Below are 22,058 nucleotides of genomic sequence, written 5' to 3'. Positions count from 1 at the left end.
GGAGGGCTGCATATATGGTAGAAGGAAGAGATGAATAAGATCAATAAATACCCTATAAATACCCTTTGCTAGAAGTGGAGCCAGCGCAGGGAAGCCAGGAGGAAGGAGCACAGACCTGGGCAAGTCTGGCATAGAGGCAGGAGCTCTCTGCACTCCTTGCAGTGCGAGATTAGGCAAGAGAAAATCCTGACTGACAACTGGAGATAACTTGTCATTTCAGTGGGCAACTGCAGAGGAGCCTCTGCTCTGCTGGCTACTGTGCCTGCTGAGCCCCACTCCAGTGGTCTAGGCTGGGGACTCAACCTTCTGGAAGAGGACCTCGGTGTCTGCCTCGGCTCCTCAAAGCTGCTTGGCTGGCTCATTGAAGTAGGCTCAACACAAACTTGAGCCTTTCATTAGCTATGTTTTCTACCTGGGAGGAGAAACTACGACTGCATTGACCTTAATGCAAAATTAAAGCCATTTAAGCAGGTAACAGCCAGACAGCTGGGTGCAACCATGCGATGGAGGCGTTTGTCTCTATTTGCAGACAAGCTGTGTATGTGTTTCCATTTTGCTCAACTTTTGTTGCTTGTTTATTTAGTTAATAAGAGGCGGCAATCTGCCTCATACAGCCGTGCGAACAGCAGAGCAGAGAGCGCCTGAAGAAGGGCTTTTGTTAAACACTTGCTGGCCTTATGGTGCTAGCTGCATATCACCAGCTGCAGGAGAGAGCTAGAGGGAAGACACTAGACTCTAACAAAGCTTTTCCTCTAGCAGGGCGTGTCCTGTATTGCTCCATCAGTCTAGGTACAGGACTAATGACTTCCCATCCCTGAGTTGGAGCTATGTCATTTCCAAGAGACTGGGGAGTGTGTCACCAGCTCCCTGCACCTCACATTCAGCCCATGGCGCCTGGACTGGAGTTGCCTAAGTGTTGACGTGGCTTAGGAGACAGACAGGAGGAGGTGACCAGACCTTTCTAACTATGATACTGCTTCAGAGAAAGAAAGGACAGAGAAGGCAGCATGGACAGCTGCTGAAAATTTCTCCCTCATCCATCTGTGCAGGAGGACTAATGTTGCATTTTGGAAAAACACTTTGCCATTGTCTTGTCTTCTGCTGCTGAATCCAGCAGTCCTTTCTGAATTTTCAAGTGTTAATCTGACTGCCTCCTGCTTTTAGCAATCCGCTTTAGATGTTGTAGATGCTATTTGTTTGTGAAACACAGCTGCTGGCTTCATGAGTTACCAGTCCTCCTCTTTTGTGGCAAAGTTATTGATCACTAGGAACACCAGCCATCCTGCTATGCCCTTGTGTTACAGACATTTACTGAAGAAATGATGGACTGAGATGCATGAACTCATTTTAGGGGATCATCGTGCAGACAAGTGATGCCGACCTCTGATTCTGGACCTGTGTTGTAGGCGTATGCTAAAGGGTTCTGACTGTGCTTCCTCTCTGTGGTGTAAACTGATACCGAGTTTATCTGTGTTTAGCTGCTAATTAGGAGTCCCTTAGGACGTACAATTTGAGGTGTTACCAATTAACTCAATTGTGGACCAAGACCAAAGCTGTTATTTGGTTTGTCACAGCAATTGAAAGACAAATAAACAAATGCTAGTGTCTTTTAGCTCTTTCCCCTGTGCTTTAGCACAGCTGTGCAGCAAAATAATAATAATTTCATTGTCTACTTTCCAAAACTCTACATTTAAAGCAGATTGTAAAAGATTTCCACATGGTTTACTTTGCCTAATTATTACAAAGTCAGGACCTAAATCCCGGAAGAAAGACTATATCCTACTTAACTGCTCCCCCCCAAAAAACCTCACCAACCAAAAGACAAGAGATTAATGAATTAAATATGTTAAGTTTGTGCATCTGTTGTTTATGATCAGGAGTTTTGAAAGAAGACATGTGAGGTAAGTGGACTTACATCCACAGGACTTCAGAGGGACGTGATAATAATTTCACTGTGGCTTTTCTGAAAACTGTATGTAAAAAGAAGTCTCAGCTGTGGAGAAATAAGAGAAATAATAGAAATCTGAAGAAGTTGTTGGGTTTTTTTTTAATTTGTCTTTTACACTTGGAATTTTCCTTCCTAGTTTCTCAGGAAGCCACCTACCATACAGTGGGATAGCTTGCTATTTTTGTAAACTCTTCTGGTGGCCAGCTCAACCTTGGGATGACCTTGCCCCTCAAAGGCCTCTGCTCAGCAGGAGGAGTGAAGGACTGGAAGGCCAGGAGCCAAGCTGATGGGCATGACATGGAGCAGGAAAAGCAAAGCGAAGAGTCTCAGATGCCAGACAGAGAACTGACCCTACATCTGAAGCTGTAGAACAACTACAGAGACTTCACAGGTTTGCCCTCCTTTCCATCTTTCTCTTCTATGAGCCTTTTTCCCCCTTCAGCTTGGTAGTACAAAGGTGAGATAAAATGCAACAAATGAAAACAAAAATGCACATGGTCCTGGTGTCCTGTGAGGCAGTGGTGAGCCCATAGTAGTAGATGAGCTCTCAGCATTCAGCAGTTCCCTTTGAAGGGCCCATCTAATTAGGAGGATCCTGGGTTTGGATATTATTTACGTTTTTAGCAAGTTGGTCTCTTCCAAGACAGCAAAGAAGTCCAGCTGGGAACCCATATGGGGAAAAAAAAATATATATAGTATAAACTTGTTATCCCTAGAATGCTTCTTATATGCACTATGTGTGAGCTCACTCTACACACCTACTCTTCACGACAACCTGATTTTAGATGTTGCATGACAGATAGTCTCACTGATACCTGTCAGCATTTCCATATCTACTTGGAGTCCACTGTAATGCAGTTGGTGCTCTTTTTTAGAGAGAAAAACATTTTCCTGGTCTTTCTATAAGTTTCTGGCTACCCACAGAGGCCTCAGTTGTTACTTTCATGGAAAGTGTTCCCTTTCATGGAAAGGGTCATCAGGCACTGGCAGAGGCTGCCCAGGGAGGTGGTTGAGTCACCTTCCCTGGAGGTGTTTAAGGCACGGGTTGACGAGGTGCTGAGGGGCATGGTTTAGTATTCGATAGGAATGTTTGGACTCAATGATCCGGTGGGTCTTTTCCAACCTGGTGATTCTATGATTCTGTGATTTCCCTGTGGCCTCCATGGGTGGAGGATCAAACTCGACCTTCTTTGATTACTTGTTGGAAAAATACAACCCAGGTAGTTGGGGACTATCACCAGTGGCTTCCTTGAACAACCTGGCAGTGGCAATACCTACGCACAGTCCCAGATTCAATGTTGTGTTGGACTGGGTTGCAACCTTAACACAATTTAATTTAACACAGCACATACATGTCCAGTCACTGCAGCACTGGTGGTAGGAGGTAATTCATAAAGTTATTGGAAGCCTGCTTGTGGTAGGTACTCATATTTTCAGGAACACAGACTGGGTGAGGCAAATAGGTCTTTTCTCCTCTCACTTCTGTTTTAAGTTGACTCGTGGTGGTCGTGGTGGTCGTGGTGGTCACTGTGGTGCATCTTGGCACCAGGAAATACTTGACCCCTAGCTGAGGTGAAGCTACAGCTATAGGCACGTGCACTTTAGGTATTCCAGGAGTATTGAAAGGATGGTAAAACTGCATTTTAAACTTACCTCAGAGCTGGTCATGTGGAGAGGCATGCATGTGCTTACAGCACTGTGAGAACATGCATCTAGGTTTCAGAACATGCTAATGCAGGCATGTACCGATGTGCTCCAAGCTGAGATCGCCAACATCTGAAGGCAGGTGCCTCCACCCCACGAGAAATGCTGTTACATTGTTAGTTGGGTGCTCTCCTTGATAAAACTGTATCCTCTCGCTTCCTACATTCATTCACTTGTCAAGAGCAGACTCGTTTTAACACTGTGGATTCTAAATTTTCTCTGATGTAATTATTATTTGACACTGCAGTCCTTCCAAGCGCCTTACATAAGGAGAAAAGAAAAAAAAAAAGAAAAAAAGAGAAAGAATTAAACATGAGAAGCTTAAAAATAAAACTATTAAAAGGAGAGAGAAGCTGTTTTGTGAGCAGTAGGAATAACGTGGTGCCTCTGGGAGAGGATATGTTGAGCCAAAGGAGATGTTCTGCTTTTAGGCAGTGCCTTTCATTGTATGTCAGTGAAGTTCTGTGCTTTTCTGAAGTTCTTAGGTGCAGTGCTTTTAGAAATGAGCCTGTTCTTTCACTTTGCTCTTGCAAAAACCGCGACTTTCATACTATTTCCCAAGCCAATCTTCTTGTACAGACTGCAGCCAAATTTTTCCCTTCCCTAATTAACCCACATGGTTTTTGAAGAAGTTTTAGCCTCAGAGAACATCAAATTTAGCTCTTAGCCTGGAGCCAAGCTCTGGGCTAAAGAACACATGTCATTTTAGGAATTCACGCAGATGCACCTTGACATCTGGGATGTGATATGTCGCCTGCACACTTCCCCATTGAGATAATGAGCAGTAGTGAACATTGTACGTGCTGCAGATAGGGAAAAAAAGGGTTTTCCCACTCATTCCAATGCTTTTGTCCAAGCTATGCAAATAATTGCAGGAGACTTCTTTGACACATGCAAGTCTCTTCTGTTGGTATTTGTCTGTGTGATAACTCAATTATCTCATTTGCCCCCGGGTTCATTCTGAGAGAAGCGTGCTGCAGCGTTTCCTAAGTTATAACCCCGTGAGGGATGGAGTTTTCTGTTGAGCCTTTGTTACCATGGCTAACTCACTGTCATGTGAAAAGGCAGCCAAACCCATGCAACTTATACATTTCTCTAGTGTGTTTTTGGAATGCCCTTAACAGAGCCTGATTTAAACACATCTGGTGACCAATATATCCTGAAATTCAGGTATGGAGAATGGGGCTAGAAAGGACCTTCAGAGGTCATGAGCCTCAATTTAGGATCAGCCATCTCTGCAATGACAAAACTCTGCCTGCATTAGGCAAGAACAACTGAACATGCACCAAATGTCTCATTTACATCAGGTGCCTTTATGACTCCATTATTTGGGCACTCAGCATCTGAGGCATCAGTACCACAGCTCTGTAATCCTCAATGTGTTCTTGAGCTTTCTCTTCTACACAATTGTGACTCATTTTCTCTATGTTCTAAGTGATGATATTTGGAATAAGTATAGAATAGAGACAGGGAGAGGTGGATCCAAGATGTCTTTTCAGAAAATCTAGTCCAGACTGAACAAAGGTAAAACCTTGATGAGCTGCATATGCATCATGTCCAGAACATGTATGGCAATAACTGAATGTGGGTAGGTGATGACTTCAAAGTGCTTAACCATCACCATTCACTCCCGACTCCTGACTATGAGCCCATTTAGAACCAAAGCAGAAGCAATGAGAAGTCTAGATACTTTGAACCCTCAAGATTAATTTTTTGACAAACTGCCTGTCCAAGAAATATTGTGGAAAACAACAGGTAGAGTAATTTAGAATAGCAATAGCTGGTAGAACATTGTAAACAGCTGGGACAACATTCCTGAGCAGGGGAAAGTAGACACATCTATGATTTTCTGTGACTTACTACTTTAACTCTGGTAGCTGCATTGCTTTCGATTTGATGGGAGCTTAGTTGTTTTCTTTGAAATAACTTACTCAACAAAGAAAACATAATTTCCCTCTGGGATAAACAATCTCCTGGAACTGCACAACTCCACTGGTTTTTAATCCAGTCTGTGTGCCCACAGCAAGTGGTCTTTCGTTGTCTGGTCAAATACCAGCATTTGCAAGCTTCATGGAAAACCTTTCCTCTTGAGCTACAGAGCACCATAAGGTTTGTAGTTCCACAGGGGCTGACTTGAGCCAACAAGCAGCAGGGCATCATGTCAAATTCTGCAGTGTATAAGCTTTCACCCATAGGAATACAACATGTATTTTCTAACCATTCTGTAAAGAAAACCCTCTGAATGTGAAGTGAGGCTGGCTTGATTTCCTGAACTGCCTCTCATGAGCAAGGAAAGATAGGAGGGAAGACTGCTGGTCTTACGTGCTTGCTTGCCTATTTATTCTTAAACCTACTGAGGACCCATTAAATAGTAATGCTACCCTGTTTTACTCTTTTTGACAGTGAACTCCAGGTACTCCCCAAATGTGGTAGTTTACTGTTATATGTGGGACATAAATAGTGTATTTAAAACCTGACAAAATCCAAAGAGTATCCTCATTAACTGCTGCATGAACACAACACAGGACCTCTGTTTGCTATAAGGTGCATGAAGTTTGCCCCCTTAGGCTGCTGTGTAAGGTGGAGGTAAGCTGTTATCTCTCACCTGGTAGGGCTGATCTGTGGCAAACAGAGTGCTCATGACACTGAGCTGCTCTCATAGCAGGGGAATGGCATAAGGGGAGCTCAGAGGAGAACCCTGTCCTACTCTTTCTCTTCTCAAACTAGTTTCTAAAGCAATGATGCAGAGATTATTTTTGCCCCTGCATCGACAGAGTGGAGAAGTTTTGGCCTGAGATCTCTTAAAGTGTCATTTTGATTCTGCCTTGCTTATAACCTTAAGGTTTTGGATTTTTTTCTTTTTCTTAATTACTAATCAGCCACTCTCCAGCTGCAGTATTAACATATGGGGTGATGGTTGTCGTCAAACACAAGTCTGCTGAACTGAGTGCCACGAGGTTTCTTTTGGAGAGGGGAAAGGGAAAAGGAGAAAGTGCTTTCCAGTTAACATTGCCAATGTGCTTCTGAAGAAAAGGACTACAACTTTCTGACTTCAGGACATTATTAATAGCTTTCTCTATCAGAACCTGTGTTCTGAAAGCCTGTAGCTATGTCACCTTCAAGCTGTCATTTCATGGGGATACTGCAAGCAAGGTGCAGCAACATCTCATTGTCCCATGCCTCATCCAAGCCTCCCTGCGGCAGCACAAATGCCAACCAGTGTGTCAGCAGCAAGAGGGCTCTGGAAAGGCAGAAGAGGTTGAGGGGCTTTAGGAGGAAGGGCAAAGAGTGCCCAGCAGCAGGCTTGCACTCAGGCTGGCTGGTGATCCCTCAGCAGAGTTTATTTGTGTAGCCTCCTCCTGGCTTAGCAGGATGGATATTCTCTGGTCCTAAAATGGGTGCAATTGGGCTGGTAGTCAGGTAGGCACTGGGAGGGTGTTTCAACACAGAGAGTTTTGGTGAGCTCAGGAGGCTTGCATGGGGTTTTGGCTAGGAGAAAGTGGTCCCTGGAGAGAGCAGTAGATGCATTGTGCATCCCTTGCTGTTCGAGGCCACCATCTCCTTTACTTGCCTGGCTGGAAGGATGCCATAGAGCTGAAAGCATCAGTCAAACTTGCTCGCTCTCACATCCAGAGCACTCTCTCCTTGCATGCCTTAAATCTGTGCTGGAGCACAATTCCACCACTTTATTCATCCCTCAGGCTTCCGATTCAACTATGATTTACCAACCTGGACCCAAAGGATTAAGGTGGGATGTTAACTTCAAAACTGGCCTCGCTGGGTGCTGTGGGGATCTGAGCAGTGTGGGTCATAGATGTCCGTGTGAGTAGGTCCCTTCTCTCTATGCTAGGAAAAGCAGATGTGGCATAAAAGCTTCCTTTTGGAGAGGGCATGATTAATCTTTGCTTCTTAGAGGATTACAAATATATTACATTCGCTGACATGCACATGCATTCTCTTCCCCTAATGGGTGACCCTTGTCTTAATGCCAAGTATGCGAGGTCCAGCTCTGTAAACGAAGAGGAGAGCTTTGCAAGCTCATTAATGCTTTGAAGTCTGCTCATTAGGAGCAGATTCCTCAGGAGCTGGCAAGCACAACACTCTGAGCATGGCTTCATTTGATATTAATGTGGGTGCTGCAGCTGGAGGCATCCAGGGATGCTGAGCTGCGCTTCTGCACATACGAACCAGAACAGTAGATTGCTGCGACTGTAATGCAAAGGGTAAAAGGGAAGTAGGGAAAGTTGCTACCCTCTCTTGACACCTAAGGGCTGAATTTTCCTCCTGGCAGCAATTTTTCATGTGAATAATTTGACCCAGTCCTCTTCTGAGTTGGGGACCTGCAGCATCCTCCAGTGGAATGTCTGGGATCCCTCTACCTTGCTTCTCTGTGTGGGCATCACTGGGGGCTGTGGCCATGTAAAACTGGTGCAGGGAGCCAGGTCAGATGGGGATCCCACGGAAGGGAGAAGGACTGGGAATGGATTGTAGAGTCCCTTCAAAGTGATGGCAGCTGTGCATGAAGGCTGTTGGCCTGGAAAGAGTGAGAGTGGCTGAAATCAGAAGTGGAGATTACTAGGATCCTGTGGCTTAAGGGCTAAAGACCTCATTCACACAGGTATTTGGGAACTGTGGGTTTGAATCCCACGTGATTCAACAGAGGTGTTTGTGGGTTTGAGTTTATTTTGTTTTTCCTTTTCCCAAGGCAGCAAAAAAGTTATATGTCTTTCCCAATTAAATGCCCCGGTAGATTCCCATATGTGGACTGGAGAGGGTGAGAAGTGGGATCTAAGGTGCAAGAACAGTTTTTTTAACCATGTGGGATCAGGCCAAGACCCTCTGGAGATGCCCATCCTGCACCAGGGTCCCTAGCAGCATTATTACCAGTGACTATAGTTTTTGAATGAAGATCTACTGTGGCACATGGGGGCTGTGCTGTCCTCCATGGCCCATGAGAGCGGATGCCTCCCAGGGAGATGTTCCATCAGTTTACTGGGGGCATAAAAGAAAGAAGTGAGGACGGGAAGGTGTTGCTGAGCTTGGGAGATGTCTTGGACTGGAACCTTGAGGTCTTGGAGAGGTGTGTGCCCACAAGAGGAGGGACGGATGGGCCAGGGGAGAGCTCAGCAGCCCACCAGGATGGCCGAGTGGTGAAGGCGTTGGACTTAAGATCCAATGGGCGCATGCCCGCGTGGGTTCGAACCCCACTTCTGGTAGAAGCCTCCTTTTTCTCTTGATCCATATCCTCAGCCTAACTTTTAAAGCAACATTTTAGAGTAGGGGTGGGAGCTCTGGGCTCTGTGCCCAGGGAGCTGAGGTTCAACACCCCAGCATGAGAACCCTGGTGGGACCAAGCCTCCCTACCATCCAGGCTGAATGTGTAGAGTGATGTGAGCTGGTCCCTGTGGCACACAGGTTATGTCTCTCATCTTTCATGCAGGGAGTGCTGAGACTGTTGTGGGCTTGAGTCCCACATCTTCCTGAAATAGTGGCTTGTTTTTTCCGTGGCAGAAATAGGAAAAAATGACTAAACTGAGCAGGGCGGAGAGGGGGGAAAGGTATTGAGCTCTAAACAGCTCAGGCAATTTGGAAGTGGAAACAGATGTAAACAAGGAGGTTCTGGGAGATGGATTTCAGGGCTGTGGAGACTGCTTCACACCAATTCCTCCATGACCCCAGAACCACCACTCAGCTGATCCAAAGCACTGTTTGGCACTCCCCACAGGGATTTGGCAGTGTCACAACCTTCCAGACCAAGCCAGAACGGCAGGAAAGGGTTTCCGATTCTGTTAGTTAAATTAGGGAAATACGTGAGAAACTGAGAACTGCTCCTCTGCTGCAGAGCCTCACTGTGCTGTAGTCTGTCTTGGGTTGGTGCCTACAAATGCTCACGAGGCTCTTGCTCCTTTCCTTGTTTGCATGGATGGGCATCAGATATTTCCCTCATAAAGGGTTGGCCTGCTAGACCCGTGGAGACACTGTCAGGATTTCATTTGGCTGCTTTGCTCCAGCCTGAGGCCAATCGGAAATGTCCTACTGCTGGGACATGATTTGAAGTGATGGTGTTAATTCGGTTAATTAGGATTCCTGGGTAGCGTGCGGTTCTTGCAAATCAGCTTACCATTGTAGTATCACTGCAAAGAGTTATTTGCTGGTGCATGGGGTTATGTATGAATTTATGATTATGATGTAGGACCATTAATTTCATGTTTGTGGCAGATGATACAGCTCAATTAAAAGTTGTGCATTAAGATCTTTGGCTCTCTCTGATATATGGGAATCAGACAGTGCCTTACAGGAAGGATTACAGGGCTTGTACAAGTGGCCACATGACAAATGGGGCAGGACCCAGAGGAGAGGACATGAGAGGAATTACTCTGCTCTTCTCTTGTCTGTTTATTGCTGTGAAAGAAATTTTGTGCATATCTGCTAGAGCTGGCTTGTTGCAACTAGCCTCAGTCATTAAGTGATGCAGAGAATGACAAATACACCTTTGAGAGTATCCCAGGGGGTCTAAGAAGCACTGTGGGGTCAAGTCTTTTGCCTCTGATGACTTGGAATCAGATTCCTGTCTAGTTCATGTGTCAAAGGCATTTGGTGGCTTCCACTGAGTTCAAAGCTGAAATCGCCACAATTCAGCTTCTCTGTTGATCCATATTCTCACAAAACTTGTGTTTTTTCCACCCCAGGGGTGTGGGCTCTGGTCTGTTCCTGATCCCTCGAGGATGCTCATACACTTTGCAAAACTATTGGGCAGACACAGCATCACCTGAGGGCACAAGGAGCTGGATTAACAGCCTTTGTATTGAACAGCCTGCTAGTGTCATACAGAAGGCTGGGGCAAAATGTTTGACTCAGGACTGAGATCAAATGGCAGAGCCCTGTAAGAACGTGGGGCTGGAGATTTGGGGACTAAAACAACAATAAGTCCAGTGGCCAGGGTAGGTGAGGGCTGTGGAGGACTGATCAATTAGATACCTTCTCCCAGGCCACAGCTTTCCTCCTCCTTACCCCTTAGCCTCCAAGTGTTTGACAGAGCTGTAAAGAACAGCTTGTCCAACAGCCATTTCAATCTATCATATTTATTGAGATGGTTACTGCAGGTTAAATAGCAATAGTTTATTACAAATATATTTATTATAGATTAACTATGCAGTACGCACATCTGTTATGTTGTGGTTAAAAGTAAACCTCAGTGAAAGGTTTTTAATAATGAATTTGTGTTGAAGTGGTGTACAATAAGTATCTTTAGTAATCTTACTCTCAATTTCACAAGACAGTTTTACGTTCAATAAATATCTAGAGATTATTAAAAACATATTTATCAAAGATTAACAGTGATGAAATAGATACAAATCTAAGTTGTTAAGTTCAATATACATACTTATAATAATCAATTCCTATATTAAACCACAATAACTGCCTTGTTTAATCTAAATGAAATGAGGTGTGGGGATGCCTGTAATGCTGTCTTTTGCTGTGTGCTCCTGCTTGCAGATCTCAGATTAGATCCTGGGACATTTGTACTTAAAATAAATCAAGTACTTTGGTAAAAGCAAAGCGGTCCTAAAATAACACAGGCTGTTTCAGGAACAGGGAACCAGAGCTTCAAAAGATGTAGGTCAAAGCTAGTCCACAGCACTGGAGCATCTACTCTTGCTTTTCTCAGCTCTGTATTCCTGAGAAATCTTGATATCCAGTCCAAACCATCACCCCCAGCCACACCTCTTCCAGGACATGGGTTTTGGAGCAGCAACTCTCAACTTCTTTAAAATTGCAGATGCACCCACACTGTTTTGGAAACAGAAAGCTACTGCTTGTCTTGTATCCTGTTATTATCTAGCACTTGGAGGCAGAGTGCTAAAATGAGCGAACTATTTAGAAGATAAACAAAATGTTATTGTTTTACTCTTGTAGTGCTACTGTTGTAATTGCCGGCTAGTGGGTAATGAGAGCTGGTACCTGTGTCTGTGCCTGCACCTGCCTGACGATGCTGGGAGCTGTGCCACTGACACCTCTTGTGAAAAGCATCATGTGCTGTCTGGGTGCTTCACGGAGCATCGCTGGCCATCGCATCCCAGGAGGACTCGGACTCCTGAGCCCTCCTGCAAGCAGGCTGGAAAGCCCACAAGGATTTCCTTGCTTTATGAGTTAGAAAACCAGGCTCAGGCACTGCCTTAAGGCATGCTACTTCCACATTTCAGATGCTATTAAGCCGCTCTGTAGGATCGGGCGTGTGCATAGGGCTGTCAAAGAAACCCTTCAAAGGCAGGGAAGAGCCAGGGTATGATGAAGGCAGCTGGGCAGCCTTGGAGAGATGGAGGGACCTGTTGGAGAGATTGTGGTTAAGAAAGAGGGAGTTTCTGGCCTGTATCAGTCATCTGTTCTCATATACCTTCCATCCTGGTATATGGAGAGATATACATATATTTGTATGTATATCTCTATATATCCTGGTATATGAATCCCATCTGTGCTCATGGCACTGGTATATGGTGCAAGTGTCTAGCTCTGAGGGATGCATTTGACTCAAAAGATGGCTGATACAGCCAAGGACAGTTTTTCTGTGCTTAGCTGGGTGAGGGCAGTGTTGGCTCTATTGGATGTTATGAAAATCAGTCATCATATTTTGGAAAGGTCTGGTCTGCATGTTACCTCCAGCGACCCTCTGCCGCCAGCAGCCCGTGACTTCACTTTTTGTCCTGCCTGGGGGGAACATGATTTATGGTTGGACTTGATGATCCAGTGGGTCTTTTCTAACCTGGTGATTCTGTGATTCTATGATCTGAACAGCTTAGAAGCTTTGTGTGTCTCCAATGCAAGCACACAGTCCTCTGTGGACACCAGAGTAGTTATATCTGTTTACACCCTGGGTGAGTTTGTCTCCTCTAAGTGTTCCTCAGCCCACCTGCCCTGTGGAGGATGCTTAGCAGGTAGGGGGGAGTTTTCCATCTTAGCAGAGGGCTGCAATTACAGAGGTGACCAGAGAAAAAAGGCAAGCGGGCATGCACCACTGCCTTTAATAGAAAGCAATGATTCTTCTGGGCTCCAGAGTAATATGGGAGATGTGGTTTTAATAAATTAACATCCTACAAGTAACAATCTCAAGCAATTAAACTCTGGAATGAAGGCGAGCACCATGAAATGTATTCTGGAGCTGATGGGGGAGTGGCAAAGACAATCCCTGAGTAGTCAAGAAGGCAAAAATATAATAAAAATGCCTCAGAGGTAGTGGGAGACCTCTGCTTCCTGACTCATTCCTATTGTGTATGCATGTGGACACCACATCTTACTCCCCTTCACTCGTCTTTCCTCCACTGGTTCCTGGGGATCTGATTTTGAGCTTTCCTGAACTCATCCAGGTCTCTATTTAAACCACCTCCCTTGTGCCTGCTCTAACCCATCTAGGTAAGGAATTCCCTGTGATAAGGAAGGAATGGGGAGTGGGATATGTGGGAAGTAACTGAGAGCTTGCGGACAGCTAGGAGCTGAGGATGGGAACAAATAAATAAAAAATAAAACTGCTAAGCTCCCTGTCTTGTGTTAATAGCCTGTATGGAATCCTCTTTGCCATAGAATTCAATTTATTTCCATTTAAAGGCTGTTCTTCTCAATCAATGCAGCTAATAAATAGCTGCTGATGGCCATGACCCCCAGGCTGAGGGAAGAATTTATCTTCTGAGCCAATTAAAGCAATTGAACAATTCCTTTTAATAACACGATGGGATTTTAATACAAGGAAAAAAAAATAGGAGAAGGAAAGAAATCCTCCCCCTGGGCCTTGCAGAGAAGGGTTAGACGGGCTCTGCCAGGGTCAGGATTAGATGCTTTAACTTGCCTTGTGAAGATGGTAGGTGAAATACAGTGTTCCCTCTGAAAGAGTAGGAATATTTTTCTTTTCTAATGCCTTAACCCCCTCCAGAAATCGAGAAAGATAATGGTAAATTATGTTCCCTTGTTTGCAGAACTGTAAAGGTTTTGGAGGGATTAACAGGCCCCTGTGGAGTGGTGGGAGAGATGGACAAGCCAGTCCAGCTGTGTTGCCTTTCGCACAGCTGCAACGGGCAGGACGTCCTTCCAGAACTGCGTATTTATTCAGGTGCCCTGTGGGCACAAGAGCAGTAGGAACCAGGGCAGCAGAGCCTTTCAGCAAGCAGTAAGGAAGGGATAATCTCCCCATGTGTTTTTTTTTTAAGATCTGCATTACTTTTTTTTTTTCATTTTAGTGGCAAAAGTTCTCACTGATTGGCATGAGTCTTCGTAAAAGGATGGGAAACATCTTATGAGACTTGTGGCTTCCACAGCTGGTATCAGAGCCAGTGCTCAGCTGAGAGAGCACTCATGCCCTGGAAGACAGACAGGTGCAAAGCAGAAGATGAGGGAAGGAGAACGGATACCTATTGAGTTTTCACAAAGCTACATAACCCCAAACGGCAGTGGGTCTTCTCCACTCCATCACTCTCCTGTCTATGAAACCTCATGACTCCTCTTGGCATCGGGTAAGAGCGTCTGTCAAATGCACAAGCGCTCCTTCGAAAACTCCTGTGCTGTAGGGAATTTTCTTATCTCCATTTTGCAGATGGCAAGCAGAGGCACAGAGAGGTTAATTGACTTGCCCAAAGTCAGTGCAGGAGGTCTATAAATGATGCCAGATCCCTTGAATCCTTGTCTTCTGGCTTAATCATAAGACCATCCATCTTCATCCTTTTCCCTCTCAGGATTTTCCAGCAAATGTGATAGCTCAGGCACTCAAACTGCAGGTAGATAGAATGTTGGTAGCTGGGCATTTCCAGCAATGGTTTCTCAGCTCCATTTCCCAAGAGAATACAAATTTTGACCTTGAAAGTCTGGGATATTTTAAACTCTTTTCTAGTCTCCTTTAGGAGTACTGAGATAAACATTCTTTGACAGGCTGAGATAGTTGGGGTTGTTCAGCCTGGTGAAAAGCAGGTTCCAAGGAGACCTTATAGCAACCTCCCAGTACCTGAAGGTGCTACATAAAGCTTGGGAGGGACTGTTCACAAAGGCTTGTAGTGACAGGATGAGGGGCAATGGGTATAAACTGAAGAGGGGCAGATTTAGACTAGACATAAGGAAGAATTTCCTCACTAGGAGGGTGGTGAGGCACTGGAACAGGTTGCCCAGGGAAGTTGTGGATGCTCCATCCCTGGAGGTGTTCGAGGCCAGGATGGATGGGTCTTGGACATGGGTCTTGGACATCCTGATCTAGTGGGACATGTCCCTGCCCGTGACAAGGAGGTTGGAATTGGGTGATCTTTAAGATCCCTTCCAACCCAAACGATTCTATGATTCTGTGAGTCTGTGATTCTATGCTTTTATGATTCTATGATTCCAAACTTGAATATGAGGAAGAATATTCACTCTTTGGGGGAGGGCATTTCAGACACACTGAGGCAAAAGGACATTTCAGCACTGCTTTGATAGAGAAAGGACGTCCTTCTTGGGTTTTAATGGGTCATCCCCATGAACCTGTTAAGCAGCTTGAACCCATAGGTAGAAAACAGAAAACAGTGACCCTTATTTCCAAATGATCACCTGGTAATAGATCCCTACAGGATTCTGAAGATTTGTCTTTGACAGCCATTCCCCTATCTGTGTGAGCAACTCTGTGTGCTCAGGGCCACTGAGAAATGTGGCAAAGTGCAAACATTTCCATCACAATGTCTCTTGTTTCAGAAGTGTGAATGGAAGAAGCTGGAGAGTCCTGGGTGAGCTGTTTTATGAACGTTGAGCACACGTCAAGTTCCCTCGGAGGCTGGAAAGGAAATCACAACTGTAAGTCCGCCTCTTTCAATTTGCAGGCTTTCTGCAACATCTCTGTTCTTTCTTCTTGCTCTCTCGTTTTCATGTTTTATTAATTAGTGACAATTTTCCCAGAGGACTCTATTTTCCATTAATTATTAGGAGAACTACACGGGGAATGCTGAGCTGTTGGAGAGCTCACTTTGAGAACATCAGGTGGGAGCATTTCCTAATGCCTACATGTGTATCTTTTTGACGTTCTCCTTGCACAGGAGGCTAAATGACCTGCCTGGAATGCAGAAGAACTTCTTTTTTTATTGTGGCACAGCATGTTGAGTGAGGAAACTTTATTTAAGTGCTGGTTTGTTGGCCCTGGAGACCAACACACTACTTGGCCAGAATCGATCAGCGTGCTCTGTGAATGATTTGTTATCATGTCTCACATGTAGAATTCACAGACAGAAGCCAGTGTCAGTGTAGGACTGTACTGCATTTACATCAGTGTTTTCTAGTGCTGAAGATGTAGAAATAGCAAGAGAAGGATTAATACTGGCCTGAAATCTCAGGTCCAGATGCTGACTGCCCCCAGTGCAGATAAATAATGGAGGTGGAGGAAGAGCATCTGCTGCTCTTCCCCTCCTCCTGAAGCTGTGGCTTTTGTAGTTGCACTTTCAACAGTCCCCACAGCCTACTGGGATTTCTGGGAATGTGTTGAAAGAAACAGTCAGGAAACTCAGCGTTAAGACTGAAATCTACTTGGTGTGGCATGTCTGCTGGAGCATCGCTGGTGTTCAACTTCTGTTGAAAAGAATAGAAGCTGATATTTTTATGATGTCGATCTGTAAATCTGCATCTGCATGATACTGTAGGTTACAGAATACTCTTATTTCTAGGATACCTCATATTTAATTGCTTCTGTGTAATTGGAAGTGTGTCCTCCATCAATTAACTTGTTTTGGAACAAGCCAAAACAAGCTAGGATTTCCTCCAGAAAATCCTGAACAGGCTTGAGGGGTCTGGTAGAAGATGTTGAAGAACACAGCCCCAAAGTTGTGTGAGGACAGGGAGAATAGCTCAGCATCACCTATTCCTTTCAGAAGCTGAATGCGAAACAGGGTGAATATAGTGGGTTTCTGGGCTTTCATTTAAGGGCTTCAAGTTGCATTAATGGTTGGTTCCTTCCCAAGCTAACCTCATCCTCCAGTCAGCACTTGACTTTCTGCGCAGGACGTCCCTGCTCAAACCCATTACAAGTGCATCCATAATGACTCCTCCTGAAGGGGTCTGTTCAGGTGTTGCACGGCAGTAGCACTTTATTACATGTCAACTCCCATGCTGTTTTACAACGTTGTTTCTATGGTTACTCACCACCCGCCATAATGCAGAGAGCCCATAAAGAAGCAGGATTGCATTTCACAGCAGCAAGAGCTGTCATGTACAGAGAAGGCCTTAACACTTGATGAGGAGCGAAGCGCTAACCCTCTGTCTGGTCCCAGCTGAGAAACTGCTGCCCTGGGACCTGCTTCTTGTGCTTAGAAGCACTGAGGGTAACAAGTGGGTGAAGGAGGGAGATCTCACCAAGCCTCAAGGAATCGTCGTGCTGCTCCCAACCACCCAGCTTCTCACCTTCATGTCAACAACCAACTTGGACTCACCAGCTGGTGGAGTTCATTGCAAGAATGGGATAGGGAGGAGTGACTATGGTAACAGAAGATTTTTTTTGCTAAGAAATGCCCCGTAACGTCTAACATGGACATGTTTGGCTCCAAAGGTTTTCTGGGATGAAGTTACAAACATGGTACATAATTGGATTTGGCCTGAAACAGCTTTTTCTTCCCAGAATAATGGGTTGAATGCATTTCTATTTCATGATCTGCAGTGACTCGTTTTAATGGTGCCTGAGGGGTAAAAAAACCATGTTCGGAGAATTTTTTTTTTTTTTTAAGGAAAGACTGAGGATTTGATCAGAATAACATGACCAGTAAAGAGAATGAATTTTTATGGAAATAATTATTTGACAGAACACTTCATAGTGCTTAGCTGTCTGTCTAATCAGACCAGAGTATGTCCACAAATCCGTTACGGTAATTTCATATTTGCTTGCTGTTAAACCTGCCAAATACTTGCATGTACAGGAATGCTATCCAAAACAGGTGAGACAATCCAAAAAAAAGGAGAGCTGTGAAAGGCCTCAAGGTGGAGCATATTAAAACCACATCCCCTTGGACTGGCAAAAATAATTAAAAAGTTCAAGCTCCTTGCATGAAAAAGAATTCATCCTAAATAAGGATGTACCTGAATAAGGTGTTTTCAGGGAACACCCTCTCCTTCCAACAATATCAGAAATTAACAGTTTTGACAAACATTTTTCCACCAGTTCCAGGCAAAGTAAAGAAAGGGTCCTTGAGATGCCAGCAGATGACAAATTGGAGATCAGTCTGAAATAGTATACTGCTGCAAATAAAATTGTCAGCCTCCATGGAAGCAAATTATTCCATGGGAAGGAAACAGCCTTTCCCTATGTGTTTCTTATATGTCCTGAAAACAAACTGCATGCTTGGTCCTGGCCACCACAATGTGACCAGATAATGAGACCTGGGAAGATGTTAAATGAAGAGAAACCAGACCACCCCTTCTGCCTTCTGAACACTAAATGATCAGACGTTTGGAAAACCTGATTTATGTGGGAAGCCTCAAACTGCTAAACGAGGCTACGAGATGACAACGTGTACTTCTGTGTGTGGAAAAAAAAGCCTAAAAATATCTGAAGGGTGTAAACATGAAGGAGAGAATTGCAGTATGAAAGGGACAGTGTATGGTACAGGGTTCAAAGCTGGCAGCTTTTCTTGCTGTTCAGAGCAGCCAATGGGAGATAACTGAGAGGCAGAGCAGCAGCATCACAAATATATTTCACTTAAGCCTGTCCCTCTGTGAGTTGATTTGTCATGTCCTGCTCCCGCCTGAGACTGGCATCAGGTCCTGTCCCACTGAAATACTGCCTGGAAGTAAATAAAACAAAGAAAAAAATATTTTCCTCCACCCTACTATGTTGATCCCCAACACCACAGGACAAACTCTGGCATGCTGAAACCAAAGGGGCTGTTCCCATAGGGCTGTAAAACCTGCTCTCATCTGCCAAGTGTCATTTGTCCTTGTAGTCACTCCCTTCCTTCTCAAATAATAAAGCGAAGTATGGATCATCATTAGGAGACCTCAGGATTGTAAAGAAATTGTTATGTATTTCCAATAGCTCTCTTTAGATATATGGTTGGATTCTCAGCTGATGGGAAGCAACGCTGATTCATGGCATCTGAAGACACAGCCTTTTGTGTTTTGTCTTGTCTTCTCATCTCACTGAACCTTGCAAGGATCTAAATTAATGTAATGGAAATATGACCTCGCCTCAGTGAATTGTTTTGGGGGCTAATGTGCTGAGCGATTTATGGGCAAAGAGGTTTTCTTTCTCCTCTTTCTTTAATAAAAAAAGTGCTTTCATTCAGTAGCTTTGATGGAAAGCCTGCAAGGACCCATGATAAGTATGTAACCGGAACAGGCTCGTATTAGATATCAGTGTTACAAATCTATTAGTCCCACACATTAGAGCATGTGCTGGACCTGATGAGCTACACTAGTGGGAACATGAGTCATTTTCTGAAATAGATGTAGCTTGCAAATCTTTTAGACTGTTATCCAATTCCTTTTCTTTCAGTTTAATTAGGATATAAAACATGGCCTTAAGAGCTTGCACGAGTGGAGGGAACTCCATGTAAAGGATAGGGAGCCAGCTGTATTTCCCAGCCGCTTTGCTACTGAGCCTTGTTGGCTTTTGCCTGCAAGGTGGTTTTGCTGTTCCCTGAGGGGCTGATGGAGGCAATGTCTCTTGAAGCATTGCAGGAGGACGGAGCTACTCTTGCTCACTTGAGGGTGACATGCACAAGGTGAGTTGGCCTTGGGTTTCCTCCTCATCCGTGCCCAGCCGCTGCCAACACCCGGCACACTGGGAGACACTGGGCTCTCCTCCCAGCCAGCAGAGCCGCTCATGCTGGCAAACGGCACCCAGCCTCCACTGGGGCTGAGCCAGTGCCTGACAGAGCTCCTGATACGTGGAGGGGTCTGCCAAAAGCTCCCAGGCAGGGTAAAACGGTGACAGCAGAGAGCAGCAATGAGACAAATCAGATGGTGGTTCTTTTCCAACCATATATGCAAAACACCTTTAATGAGTGGAGATGAGCCCCAGAGTCTGTGATGCTGCTGATGAATTAATATAAAATCAAACCATACACTTTAAAGACAAGAGCATCCAGCCCTTCTCATAACCAATGCAGGACATGTTTCATCCAGAGCATATCTGCTATCGTTGGCGCTCTTTCTGTTCTTGAATTCATCTGTTCTGTACATTTGAGGGCTGGCATGATTAGCATTTGGCTTTGCAGAATTCAGAACCGAATTCTTATGAGTTTTCATATCTTCTTTTCCCTTGTTTTGATTCTTGTTTGTCCATTTGTTAGTTTGTTTGGTAACATATTTCCTGTTTGCAACAAAAATAGCAGAGATGGGCACTTGCTTTCTTCCTCGACAGATTCCTTTGGATACTGATTTATTTAATTTTTAAAGTTGGACACCTGGTTTCCTTATAAGTGAGCGTTGGCAGGCTGGGAAGTTGGAAGGGGCGGAGGGGGGCAAGGAGAAATGCATCTGTTCGTAACAAATGCAACACTGTAGGAAAGCTTATAATATGATAGAAGACTGACCTGAGTGTCTGATGTTTTAAACATATGGTATACTCCTTTATATATGCTTTGCACGAAAACTAGCTGCATGTATGTAGCAGTCGTTCTGCAATGTTTTACACACAGGCTGCCAAATGCTGCACTTCTCCTTTCTTGTTCAGACCCAGCTCCCAGTGAAGACAATAAGCATTTATCTAAGGCTCACTGTGTTTGGTGTACTCCATCCCTTCTTCTTTCATTTAATCTCATCTGGATGAGGATTTCAACATTTCACCCTTCCTTTTGGCACCAAGAGACGACCTTCCCACTTCCCAGGGCATCTGAAGTTGGAGCTAGAAATGTGTGGTGGTGTGGCAATGAAGGAATTGCTGCTGCAAAGGAAAAAAAAAACCCTCAACTGCAGTGTGGTTAGCAGTGTCTGATGCAATGCTCTCATACCTGTGTGTGTTAGCTCTGGCTCATCCTAATAGTCTACCTTTGTCTAGGATCTTTAAGACAGTTATCCAGATGCACCAGAGCAGGGCGAGCACTGGGATCTACTAGGATAAGAGTTGAGAGAAGCTGTAGTAAACCCTGTAGTTTCTGTCCTGCACTGACAGAGGCCTTTCCTCCCTAATTAGCCCTAATCTGATCGACCTTTTTTTGTGGGGAGGAAAAATTCTGTTCTGGAGGGAACTTCATGTCTTTGCACTGCTGGGCTGAACCAGAGAGTTTTATTAAAGCTATTGCATGCATTTCTTAGCTACCATCAGTGCTCTGTTTGGATCCCATGCAGGGATACTCTCTTTCTGGGAAAACATCTCCTTTTTTTCGTAGAAGTCACTTGAAGGTGTGAGAAAGGAGGAACCAGGCAGCCCAGTATCACTGTATGTTTTCTTGCTGTGTTGAAGTGTTTGCCCTTTACTGGAGGTGACAGACCAGAGGAGCTAACTGGCAGGTAGTCATTTTATGGATTGATATTTCTTACTTCTCTTTACATGATGACATTGCCAAAATGCACAGAGTGGACTTCTCTAGATCAGGAAAAGCAAAAGTGTTTGCAACTGTTTAGTCCAACACCACCTGTAGTTAAATCAGAGCCTCTTGCTGCATGGCAAGATATTGTCTGCCTGTCAAGATGTTTTCTGAAGGTCTGAGGCATCCAGAAATTATGCAGAGGGTTTTGCAAGAGTCCCTCTGCCATTAACTCTTCAACAGAAAATTTCCAGGAGTATGTTGTCTTTGACAGGTGTAATTATGCCTAATGCAGTGTCGAAACTTTGCCGTTTTGAGGAATTTACTGTCAGTCTGATCCCTGTCCACCCACATCTCCATCAGAGATGGCCTGAAACTGGTCAATTCCTCTTCTAAGCAGGCATTTGTTGGAAGCATGCATGAATTCTAGGAATGAATTTAAATAAACATATTATCTTCCCTCTTTTTTTTTTTTTATTTTTACCACTGAATAAGGAAAGCTGGTTGATTATTTTTTGTCTTTGAATTTCTTTTTCTCCTCTGCTTAAAATGTTATTGAAATCTCCTGTGCTCTGCAAGGTCTTTGGGGAATTCCTGTCCTCTTCTTCCTGCCAATACACTCTGTGGAACTGCTGTGCTGCCACCAAAATCCTACACAATTAGACCCCAAAGGATGATCCAAATTCAGATTTAATCTTGGGTAAAGAAAAGCCTTTAGATTAAATATCTCCACTACTGTGCAAAGTAAAGACTCTGAATATGCCACCATGCAACGACCATTAAAGGAGCAGAGGATCTAAAGTTTAACACACGCTCAGATAAGTGATAGATAAACATCACTTTCCTAAAAAAAAAAAAAAGCGCTTTCTCATTGCTCTTTAATCCATCCAGAATTTAACAACTGGGTGCTGACTGAGACACAGCTTGATTGGGGAGAGATGAAGGGACAGAGAGGAAGC

At 44.5% G+C, this 22,058-nt stretch overlaps 1 non-coding gene across 1 annotated transcript; it reads left to right on the top strand.

The window, feature by feature from the left end:
* The first annotated feature begins 8,785 nt into the window (after positions 1–8,785).
* Positions 8,786–8,868, top strand: TRNAL-UAA (transfer RNA leucine (anticodon UAA)). Its single transcript has one exon. It is a non-coding gene; the product is annotated as a tRNA-Leu (tRNA).
* The last annotated feature ends 13,190 nt before the right edge of the window (positions 8,869–22,058 follow it).

Source organism: Phaenicophaeus curvirostris, chromosome 11 (assembly GCF_032191515.1).
Source record: "Phaenicophaeus curvirostris isolate KB17595 chromosome 11, BPBGC_Pcur_1.0, whole genome shotgun sequence".
NCBI lineage: Eukaryota > Metazoa > Chordata > Aves > Cuculiformes > Cuculidae > Phaenicophaeus > Phaenicophaeus curvirostris.
This window is presented reverse-complemented; position numbering and strand designations above follow the sequence as displayed.